Source organism: Leiobunum rupestre, chromosome 7, assembly GCF_980474605.1.
Source record: "Leiobunum rupestre chromosome 7, qqLeiRupe1.1.hap1, whole genome shotgun sequence".
NCBI classification, from domain to species: Eukaryota; Metazoa; Arthropoda; class Arachnida; order Opiliones; family Sclerosomatidae; genus Leiobunum; species Leiobunum rupestre.
This window is the reverse complement of record NC_143390.1, coordinates 29,069,576-29,082,194: the sequence shown is the minus strand read 5'-3', so window position 1 is coordinate 29,082,194 and position 12,619 is coordinate 29,069,576. Positions and strand designations below refer to the sequence as shown.

At 39.0% G+C, this 12,619-nt stretch overlaps 1 non-coding gene across 1 annotated transcript; it reads right to left on the bottom strand.

The window, feature by feature from the left end:
* Positions 1 to 8,761: 8,761 nt before the first annotated feature.
* On the bottom strand, positions 8,762 to 8,924 carry LOC149935955 (U1 spliceosomal RNA). The gene has a single exon (XR_016472624.1). It is a non-coding gene; the product is annotated as a U1 spliceosomal RNA (small nuclear RNA).
* Positions 8,925 to 12,619: the final 3,695 nt, after the last annotated feature.

Here is a 12,619-nt window from a genome sequence, read left to right as displayed (position 1 = left end):
ATTTTCGGATTGGAAAAATATGGGGAAACAATTCGAAGAACACTTCACTTCCAAAAAATCTCCTCACGGACTAGCCTACAAAATGTACTTAGACAACATGTAAGCCAAATCCCGTGGATCAATAGCTTGCCAGGTTAACGACTACCATAGACTAGACATAATTAGAAATAGAGAGGTCCTATCTACACACGTGGAAGTTATTATTTTATGTGCCCAACAAGATTAAGCACTTCAGGCGAACACTTACACATCCGCTGACAATATTGGGAATAGGGAAAATTTTATTGCAATATTAGATCTTTTAAAAAGAAAATGTCGTGATTTAAAATCCACGTGCGATAATATGCCGAATAATGCCAAATATAAGCACAGCACCATACAAAACGAAATAATTGGCATTTGCGTAAGTTTAGTGAGGAAAATACTTGTTCAAGAGTCAACGAATCCGGTGGATTCTACTTTGTAATAGCTGACGAAACTCGAGACAATGCGGGAGTAGAGCAGTTAAGTCTTTGTATTCGATATACTAAAGCATGAATAGTTGTCGTAGAATGAATTCTAGGGTTCACAGATTTACACAAGTTTGATTCTGAGAGTATCAGCTTGGCAATTATTAATCTTTTAAAAGAGGGTGGTTTCAAACTGGAGAATTGTGTTGCACAGACTTATGATGGGGCTAGTGTAATGAGTGGACATGTAAAAGGAGTAAGGGTGAAAGTAGAAGAAGCAGTAGGTGGCCATTGTCCGTACGTTCATTGCTACGCCCACCACTTAAATTTAGTTTTGGTTGACTGTTGCTCCAAAATATTGACAGTTAGGGAACTACTTGGTTTGACTCAAGCCATTTACAACTTTCAATTAGAAGTGAATATTTTGAAAACTCCCAAAAAGATCTAGACTACGATATACTAAAAATGCCACAGAGCTGCGACACTCGATGGTGGAGCAAAAAAAGGGGATTCACTATTTTAGAAATAGACTCGATTCCGTAGTTTTAACTTTAAAGAATCAGATTGAAAACGGAAAACACGACGAGGCTGCCACGTGTCATGGGTATATCCCAATTACAAAACTTTAACAATTTAATATTAGTCGTTGCATTAGACGAAGTATTAGGCGTAACAAATTCCCTGTCGGAATATTTACAAAGTTCCAAAGTTATTTTTACGTAAGCCGTTGCCATTTGCCAAGCTACTGTCAAAACCTTAGAGTGTAGAAACTCTGAACGCTTTGATTCTATTTGGGAAGAAGCTACTCAAATCGCCAGATCGGCTTTTATTGCAGTACATGACCGTTACAGCGAACCATTAGCTTTACGGAAGCGTAAAATTATCCCTAACAGGAGATTAAAACATATTGTGGTAACAAGTACAACGGGGACCAGGGAAACTGAAGCAAAAACCATGATAGACCAGATGAGGTCCACCTATTTTGAATTAATAGACAAATGTATTTCTGAAATGAAAATACGACTATTAGAAAACTCTGGTCTATATAAAGGTATTATGGCGTCTGACCCTAACTCTGAGAACTTCCTAAACTAAATCGATATCCTAACACATTGTAACACATACGATAGGTTTCATTTCGACCTTGATTCCTTAAAACGTAAAATTAAAATTGCGAGAAATCTAATTATCCCCAAAAAATTTAACAGCGTAAGCGACTGCTTCCACTATTTAATGACCATGGAAATTAGCTTCCCTGACCTGGTTAAGTACTACAAGGTTGTTTCATGCATTCCTGTGGCAAACACTACCTCAGAAAGAAGTTTCAGTTCACTGAAAAGAATAGAAACACGTCTACGAACAACTATTTGACAATTTAGACTTTCAAATCGGGCTACGTTGTCCATTAATCGGGATTTGTCGAATTGTTTAAAAGAAAACCCTAATTTAGTGGTTGACGAATTTGGTAAAAGCTCTAATCGAAGAGTGTCATTCTTTGATTAAATTGCCAGGGAAGAAAATTTTATCTTTCCTAAGAGAACGTTTAAATTAACATATTTCTGTCATAATTTTAAAATTTAAACTATAGTCAAAAATGTTCTTTAAAATAGGGCATTTCTAAATTAAAATATTTAGATGAGGGGCCTCTAAATAAGACCGGGCCCAGAAAACGTTTAAATTAACATATTAGGGTCATAATTTTAAAATGTTAACTATAGTCAAAACAATTCTTTAAAATAGGGCATTTCTAAATTAGAATATTTAGATGAGGGGCCTCTAAATAAGACCGGGCCTGTGTGTTATAAATTCCTGGCGGGGGTACTGATCGATGAGTGGTAAAGCTAGGGAGTTGTATAATTGTTTGATAAGGGGTGGGGATCGAAAATTTAAGTTGCGGCGAATAAGACCAGCAAAGGAGCATATGCGCTTAGTAATTTTGTGAGTATGAGTCGGAAATTTAAGACTACGATCCATTGTGATACCGAGGTCACGTTCAGAAAGAGTCAATCTACTGGTCAAAACAAGTTCGATCAGCTAAAGGCCCTATAACCCGCACTAACACTTAAAAATATTATCGGCATGATTACGTAGATCACTCATACACCTTATGTATGTAACTTCTAGGCATATTGGAAATAGCTATATTCTTACCGGGTTTCCCAAGGACACACGACCCCTTCAAGTCTATTTTTCATGGAAATGGGAAAGAAAATGAACCCCGAAAAGCTTAGCCAGCCAACTCTGACTTAACCCCATTTCAGAATGCAAGAAATTTGAATTAGGCTAGTTTTTGGTAATGGGCGGGAATGAAGTCAGAAAGAGTTGATAAACGGTAGAAAAAGCATATAGTTTCGGCAAGGTTTCGGTTATATTTGTAAATTTTCTATTCGCGACTGAAAACCAAGGCTAAGCCCCCTTTGGTTCGCCATTGAAAGCTAGATAGGTATAGTGGCTAAAGCAGCTGCTATTAGTTTTTCCTCGCCAATCTGGCGCCCTTTCCAATTTTAAGGGGGTACATTGTACCCCTGTACGGTGTACCACCCCGTTCCTACGCCACTGGATGCTAGATCATAGGCGCTAGCACGTTTTCACCACCTAGACTCGTTTCGGTCGCGAATAAACGGCTCTCATTTAAATTAGATGTCCCCTTTTGAAAGATTTATTTCGATTGCCCGGGATTTTTTTTGAGTGTCAATGACACCCGGACACTCCCTATTTCCAAGTCTGTTTCTAGGTATAACGACGTAAGAGGAATCTCCTTCGCTCGCTAACTTTTGCTTGATAGCCACGCCTCATCAAGAATGTATTTAGTTAAACCATAAGTCTATAATATTGTTCCATAAGCTTGTCACTTTGAGGAATATTTTACTGAGAGCTAGTAACGGAGTGACGTCATCACAAGAAGAAAAACTCCCCCTAGCGAAACGCTGTCAAAGGCTAGGTGTGACGCGTTAGCAAGCGGACGCAAAACGGCAACGAAGCCAGTAAAGCCGTCTGTCTTGTGAATAGCTCTCAGTAAATGTTTTGCATGTGAAGAATAGGAAGTGTCACACTTATGTTTTATGTTATACACTTATGGTTATACTTAGGGAAGATCCGCGGACATCATGGTAGAAGTTTGAGGCGCCAATGAGATAAAGAGATGTAAACTAAAACGCTTCCATAATGAAAATTGACGCTTACTTTGGCGAACTAATGACAAATTATTAACTCGTAACTTAAAATTGAGTCAATTCACCTTGGCGACGAATCAGCTTTCTCAGTCTTATCCAATTTTGATGGGAATTCCTCGGGGCAGTTCCGTCAGCCCCATCTTTTACAGCGTCTTCCTGCATGGGGTCCTACAGCTCACCCCCCCCCCCCCCCCCCTCGATCACCTAGGTGAACATGCTGACGATATCGCCGCCTGCGTCTGTGACCCGGCTTACCCACAACTATTCTCGACTATGTAGTATGTAGATAGGCCGGGAACTGGATTTCTTCGTTTGGTGTGGTTTGGGGTTCGACTCTTCAACCAATCAATTGCAAATATATGACAGTCATGAAAGCTCCCCGGCTACCAGACCCCTGTCACTTACGAGGAGACTACCCGATTTGATAATCACAGATTTTGTTGAAACTAGGTGGGTATGTAGACCTTATGGTAACATGAAATTTCACCAAGGGAAAAGTTGCAATGGGCATTAGTTTTGCCATGGCAACCGAAAATGTTTTTGACAACACAGTCTGTATATTGTCCCATTGGAAATAACAATTGATCAATTTTTACACATTTTTTTCATCAAAATATTTTAAAATTCATTTCATTTGTCAATTTTGATCTATTTTTTTTATTTAGAAATTTGAAATTGTTTTAAATTTTTTTCACAGGGGGGTACCCTTAGAAGTGCTCAGATTCCCATGTTATTTTCAATGAGAAAATATACATACTGTGTTGTTAAAAACATTTTCGGTTGCCATGGCAAAACTAATGCCCATTGCAACTTTTCCCTTGGTGAAATTTCATGTTACCATAAGGTCTACATACCCACCTAGTTTCAACAAAATCGATGATTATCACCTCGTTAGTCTTGACTCCACACCAATTTAACGTTCACCTCGTACCGGTATCTTAGGTGTCTTTTCGATGATCGCCTCACTTGGTCTCATCACATCGCCGCTCTACGAATGTCCTCGTTGAAGTGGTCAAATCTCATGCGCGCGATGTCGGTGACTCGTTGGGGTGTGGGCCGGAAAACCCTGTGGATTCTATATAGTCATATCTTCCGCTCTGAGCCCACTCTACTCATCGGCGACGGCTACTTCACTTGCTACGCTGGAGAAAACATAAAATTGGGCGGTTTGCACTTTTCTTGGTGTCCCGAATTAAACAAAGATTGGAGGCAGAGGGGGTCTTCTAACACATGCGCTTTCGGCGAGCCCAGATGGATCTTCTCCCTCTCACTCCATCTGGAGCGGTAGACACGCCTGTTTTCTATCCTGCAATACTTCGGGCGCAGTTAAGCCCGCTGGAGGCTCTGGAACATCGGTTCCCTTTTTACTCTCGGCTTGGCATCTCGCTCAATCCCATACTGGCTCTACCATACCACCAGGAGCCACATCCGCATGATCGGAACTCCACCTCTAGGATAATAGCGGCGTTGGATTGTCCAATTCAGTTGATTCAATTCTTTTTTCAACCCTGGACCGGTATGCATGCTAATGGCGCGATAGTGATTTATACGGACGGCTCGGTAGCTACAGATTCTCGAGTTGCGGGTGCGGTGTTCTCCTTTTCTTTTCTCGTTGTGGACGCACTTTCATAGATCGACTCTGGCCATTCCATCAATTGAATTGAACTATTTGCCATTTAAATGGCTTTCTCTTATGCGTCGTCGCATCTCCACGGCGATATGGTTATCTGCTGCGACTCTCGGAGAGCCCTAAACCCAAGCACGTAGATATAGAAAGTCTAAGGGGGGGGACGGGTAATAACACAACCCGATGAAATCGCGAGCGCAGCGAGCTCGAAATTTTTCGTGAGCAATAACGCATATTTAAAGTACTGGCTAGACTCGGGACGAGTGACAATGACATTTCCGCACGTGTATCAAACGAAGTTTTTTAAGTTTTTTAATACATTTAATGTTGCGCTCCTTTCGTAAGAAAGGAATCGAGTCCTAAGGGGGGGGGGGTTTAAACCCCCTAAACCCCCCCTTATATACGTGCTTGCCTAAACCAACTCTGCAAGTGGTCTCTTGATCCCGGTCGTTACAAAAATCCATGATCTGTGTGATCGTTACCTTGGTACAGTCTTGTGGGATCCCGCTCACGTTGAGGTCTGGGGCAATGAATCTGTCGATGGTCTCGCGAGTGTCACTCGGTTCGTGCGGGCTACTACTATTGACCAAATTCTTCCCTTTACTCTGGAGGAGATTAAGGTAGCCTACGTTCGGACAGTCAATTCATCGTGGACTGAGCTCTGGTGGTCCCATCCCGATCGAGGGCACTTTTCGAAACCTTTTCCGATCTATATCTTGTTCTTCAAGCTTCTGCTACGTAATGTCACGTTTCTGACTAGGATCGGATGCAGCCGATTACCAACTAAGGCCACTCTTCACCAGTTCCACTTAAGTCCCACGGATCGCTGCTCGCACTAAAGGATTTGAGAAGACTCCCCAAGTTTTATTTGACCTGCACACCAGGGCCGTCGGGGTTATCATCATCGTGCTCTTCGGAACCATGTTTTCCATGAGACATTAGTGGGAGTGCTGACGGCGGTCCATAAGGGCTTACTCCCCCGCCTAATCTGACGTTATATGTCACCAAGGTCACACTGAGGTATGATGTCAACGTACGATTCTCGTCTGCTTTGTTGCCTAACCGAGTATGAGTCCTATATAATTGAAACTGACTTATTCTGCCAAACAAAGAAAGGTTCTTCAGTAACTGAATTATAATGTTTCGTCTATGTAGACGAGGTTTATAGGGTATTTAAGATATAGGTACCATAATCACTCATTATGTTACATATAATGAAACAAAATAGTCAGGATTTGGGAACCCTTTTATTAGGATTCCACTGTACGCGAGGTTGTCCTAAATTGGGTGTTGGTTTTAGCTACCTGGCTCCCTCCAGCCTTATAGCCCAAGACAGTGGCTTATCCATGTTATTACCATAGATATAAGAAATGTATATAAAGGTCTAGATAAATTTCGGGGCGACTAAGCCTAACATAAAATATGGAATTGACACCTAGCAGACACTGAGGAAGGCACGTGACCAAGAGCGCGAGGTCTCTTAGCATTTTAGTAATAACAAGGTGTTTATTGCCGATTTTGTTCAAAGTCGGGCGTAATGTAGACCTATATGAGATATGAAATTTCCCAAAAGGAGACGTTGTACTACCCATTCGTTTTGCTATAGCAACCGAAAATGTTTTTGATCACTTAAAACGATAAAATCTCCATTTAAAAAAGCATGGGATTTTCTCGGTTTCACGAAAATTTTGAAAAATTTTGAAAATCACGAAATGTGTAATTTGGACCACATTTAGGTAAAAGTTTGGGTAAATTGAAACATTTTTACGGGAAATTTGTAACAAATTTTGGGTAAAATAAGGGAAAAATCTTATTTTAGTTGTAAGTGGTCAAAAACATTTTCGGTTGCCATGGCAACGTCTCCTTTTGGGAAATTTCATATCTCATATAGGTCCACATTACGGCCGACTTTGAACTAAATCGGCAATAAACACCTCGGGTACTCTCCTTGTAAGTGCTTGACCTTTCCGCAGGCCGTAATCTTTAGACACCATCTGTTGGTGACTTTTAGTATAATTTTTAAGCAGGAGACAATGGCTCTCGCGACGATAGCACGAGCTTTCTTACCGATAGATAGCGCCTTATAAGGATAGCCTGCAGAAATTACGCGTTTCTGCTAGCTGTCACCTCCGTATTCACTCCCTTTGAAATATTTTATCTAGACCTTTATATACGTTTCCTATATCTATGGTTATTACGGCTCCTTCTTTCCTATGAAAGGTAAAGGGTTACGTCTATTTTTCACCTTCGCCATAAGTATTTGCGATACAAGCCATATCGTATGATATAGGCCTCAACAGTAGCGGTTCTATGGGTATAGAGGGTACCTGAGCCAATAAACCGGTCACAGCCTTTGGGCCTCAGGAAATTAGATATATCTGAAACCGTTTAATTGATAAAGGTAAATGATAGATCAATAAATAGGAAATTAAAAGCCTTCGTGGGTGCTATGCCAATTTTGGAAATTGCGACCCATAAATTGGTCATTAGATATCTTTGAAAACGTTCATCTCTGTTGATTTATTATTTACTTTGCTCGCTTAAATGGTTACGAAAACATCTGATGACGAATTTTCCGGACCCCAAATGAAAATATTGAAAACGTTCATCTCTGTTGATTTATTATTTACTTTGCTCGCTTAAATGGTTACGAAAACATCTGATGACGAATTTTCCGGACCCCAAATGAAAATATTGAAATCGTGACAAAGTTGACTTGATATTTATAATCGATCGTCGTACCATTTAAATGTTTTACCCTAAAGATCCGATAGGTACCAAATACCTATCCTGGGGCGACAAATCACAAATCTTAAAGGGAATATAACTCCGACAATTACTTCCGCAACCAACCACTAAGCAGCGTTGGAATTGTTAAAAGTCATAAGAAGGAGCCGCAATATATTAACCGTTTGGAGGCAACAGAAATACTACAGCTTTAAGAGGACAGATCAAGGATTTCTAGAAACGCCGGTGATCTAAGATGAGTTTTGGGAGCGGAAATTTTCAAACTAAAGACCCTCAACCACGATGAGGTTGTCTAACAAATTTCAGTACTCTAACAAGAGTACTTTTAAAGTTATCAGTTGAACATCGTCTTTAACACGTTATCAGCTTAACGTCCTTCTTTATTTTGGCCTAACATTGCTCAACTTCCTATTTCGCAAATCAGATCGAGTCAAAGCTAGTTAGCCATAAAATGTGACGGGGAACACCTTTCTAATTGGAACCAACTTCGTAGCTCTTACGGTTCTCAAGTTAATTTTCATACGACCTTGACGACATGGTTCAAGGGCATTGCCATTTTCATAGTTGGTTGACCCCCTGAGCGCTCTATAACAGATATTCGCCCTGGTCCATTTTTAAGTTAACACCTTGTATAATAAAAAATTAACAACTGCCTTTAACACATTCGAAATTTCCCATATTTAATAATTAATTTATGACTCTTCTTCCAATTTTTAGTCACATGTAGGTGAAGAGCTGTGTGTTTAATTTTGGTATTCTAAGAGGGGGGATGAGCGCGTACGCAGATCCCCGCTAACAAAAATTTCGAGCACCATCTATCACATTTTGTGAAAGTGGCGGGAGTCAACCCAACCTGAGTGCAATGGAAGAGTCTCATCCCGGACCGCCTCCTTAATGATCAAGGCCAGTTCCACTCCAGGTAAGTATGCCTGAGTGCCGGATACCCAGATACTATAAGTACTACTCCGCAGATCTAGCTACCGTATATATTTTCCTAGAATTTCAAAATTTATCGTTTAAACGAATAATTTTGGTTTTATAATAGTTGAAAACATGTTTCGGGTATATTATCCAGGTTCTGTTGAAAACATTTTTTGATAAAGAAAATTAGTTAAGCTGACAAACGTACTTACACGCTGATTTGGCTATTGGCCTTGCCCAGAGTTCAAGTTGGTGTTCTGGGAGAAGCCAACCAAACAATTTTCGGTCTCCTAATGCTTTGCTTTTACTGTAAGGAACTCACGTACATAGAATTTAAATTATATATTTCGAGAATTCGCATATTTGGTAGCGTATTTTTCATAAAGTGTAAGTGAGGTAGTGTTAAATTTCTGTTAATTCCGATCCATTGAAACTGATTCTAACTAGAAAAATGGTAAAATCTGATTCTGGAAGAATAAATTTAAATTCGTTTTAAGTGATTTAAAGTTTGTCTGTAATGGGAAAATAAGTGAATAAAATGTCATATAACAAATTTTGGAAACTATTTGCGAAAAATATACTTCCAGCTTCTCGGCGCTATCATAATTATATTTGTACCAAAGAATGAATGGTTTCCTCCCTGATATAAAAATGATTTTTTCCAATGGTCAATTTAGCTAGGAGAGACAAAATTCTGGGCAGTGAGGAAAATCTATACCCAAAATTTAGGTCCTAAATAAATAATTAACCGATTTTCCTCCTTTTACCGTCGGGACTCCAAACTTACTTGACTACCTTACAAAACATTCCTGGCGCCGCACAGTGGGGCAAACTGAGCCCAAACCTGGCCAAAAGTCAAAAAAATAAATCGCGCGTATGAATTTTATTTTAATTTATAATATTTGTTTATAAACCACCGCACAATTTACCGGTGTTTGATTTTTGACTGCAAAATTTTATTCTCCACCAGGCTCCTTAGAAATAGTAGATTTTTTTTAGAAATTTTAAGTAGGAGGTAGGAGTTTTTGCATAGTTTTTGGTATACATTCAGGCTTGATTTAAAAGGTAAAGATATTTTTTTTGCAGTCTTTAGTTTTGGAAATATCAATACCAAGTAGACATCGATATTTTAGAGTTATGAAACTATTATACAAAGCCACGTAGTTCAAATAGTGGTAATTCTGGAAAACGACGTTAAAGGTCTTTAACTAATATATTTCTATTTCTTTTAGAATTAATGTGACTTTTAGTTACGAATTTAGGTAGATTAAGTTACAATTTTTTATTTAAGTTGATGAATGTTCATTATTTATCACAATATCGATTAAAAAGTTTGCCGATATTTGGCTATTTTCTATTTTTTTTGTACAAATTTTCAATAGAGATAAAAACGATCCACGTCGATAACATCAAAACCGTTTCCTGTAGTAATTTCAAATTTTTGTGGCACTTAACACGTGTTGGGCAAAAATTAAAAATGATAACATTGATGACCTTGAACCGTTTCTTCAAGGTCATTGAAAAATTATCTCGAGAACCGTTTGATTTAGAAACTTCGTTCCAATTACAAAGTTGTTCCTCATCATATTTAATGTCTGAATAACTTTGACCCGAATTCATTTGAGCAATTGAAAGCCGAAACATTTCACACTTAAAACCAGTTGGTCATCAAGTAAATAATGCTAAACTGGCTACAGGAAAGTTATTATGACTCGGACATAACATATGTACTGTTCACGAATATTCTATTTATTCAAATTTATGTTGACAACCATAATGGATATTCAAAAAAAATCCAATTAGAAAAGTGTTCTTCGCCATATTTTATGCTAAATGGGCTTTGAGTTTGAAATGATTCAATTTGTAAAAAAGAAAGCCAAGTAATCGAAAATTTATTTTTTAATAGCGTTTCCATTTGACCGCTCTAGATCGATCTGATCAACATTTTATGTTCCATTTGCCTGCTCAGATCAAGTTTCGCGTGTTCCATTTCCCGTTCTCGGGTGCTCCCAGATCGCCCAAAACCGATCTGCCGATTTCGACAGATCAACGAATCGAGATCGAAGCAAATTTTTGCGTGTTTCTTTTAGATTTTTTGCCAAATCAGCCGAATTCAAATTACAAGCAGACGATTGGAATGTACCATTTGCGGTTTTACTCTAGTCGATCTATGACGTCAGAGACAGATTAGGAGCGAATCTTGAGCAATCAAATGGAAAACGCTATATGAAAAAACGTTCTTATCATCTTATGACATTTTAATTGGTCTGTAACAGAAGCTAGATCATAGGCGCAACCTCGGAGAAGCTAGCGCCGTTACGTCACCTAGACTCGTTTCGGTGAAACATTAGTAATGGCTTTCACAATCTATAGGCTAATTCGTGCCTCGGGATAGCAAGATTTTCTTTCCATAGCAACCTTTTCAAAAGCTCCAGGAATAAAAGAATTTTCCTAATTTTTCCATTTTTGTCCGCTTATTGGTGACCGAAAACTATTGCTACGCCCACTTTGGTTCGCCATTGAAACCTATACACTGTCTGTTGAAACCTAGTTAGATAATAATAATAATAATGACTTCCTCTTATGTTTTTTCACTTCGTCTCAGGGCACATGACTTCCTTTTATGTAATAATAATAATAATCAGCTAGACTAATACCCAATTCACCACCTTAGGCCGAAGTCATCAAGCGACTTTTAAAGCCATTAATTCAGGTGGCCGGGTTACAATGCGTAGGAGGGTGGTAGCAAGCCCTTCATGCCACGCGAGCCAACAGCTCCCTACACTAACTATTACCCTTAATCCTCAACAACTTTTTATGGAAGGGGAAACCGAAGTACTCGGGGGAAATCCCTTAAACCAGTGGGGAGAGAACTTACAAACTCAACCCAGAAGAAGTTGCTCCGAGTTTTCACCCAGTGCCACAAGCTCGAATCGAACCCGGCTCCTCTTACTGCGGGGCGAAAGTGATAACCACTCCGCAGACGCTATTAGTTTTGGCTCATTAATTTTATTCGAAAATTTGACTATATAAATAATAATACTTGCATTTTAGTATAATTTTTGCATCGTTTGCTTATATTAAGGTACGATTATTTAAGAAAAAACGTTCTTGTGACTTTTTACATTGTAGCAGACGCTATATCATAGGCGCAACCTCGGAGAAGCTAGCGCCGTAACGCCACCTAGACTCGTTTCGGTCGCGAATGAGGAAGCAGTGAAGAAAATTTCAAGAAAGTGGAGTAATCGGAAATAAGTATTTCACAGTCTCTTATTTTTAGTTAAATTATTTTATTTAGTTTGAGTAATTACTCTTACAAGATTTAATAACACAGTTTTGAACCATTGTTCAACATTTAATAAAACCTCGTTTCAAAATTTAAAAAAACCGCGTTCTCTGGTTTCAATAAAATGCGACTAGCGAGTAGCTTGAGACCGCCATTTTATTTTGCTTTTTTAGGAGAGTTAGTTTTTAGTTCTATGCGGTGGAGATGGCGTTACTGTCGTACGCCAGCAACGAAGAGCTAAAGGTACGGTTCTAATCGGCGCGCACTTAAATATTATGAAAATCGTTCTAGTTATTTCTCAGATTTATATGGTCTACGATTATTATCCTACACGTCAGATTTATATGGTCTACGATAGTACGATTATTATCATACGTCAGATTTATATGCTCTACGATTATTATCGTACGTCAGA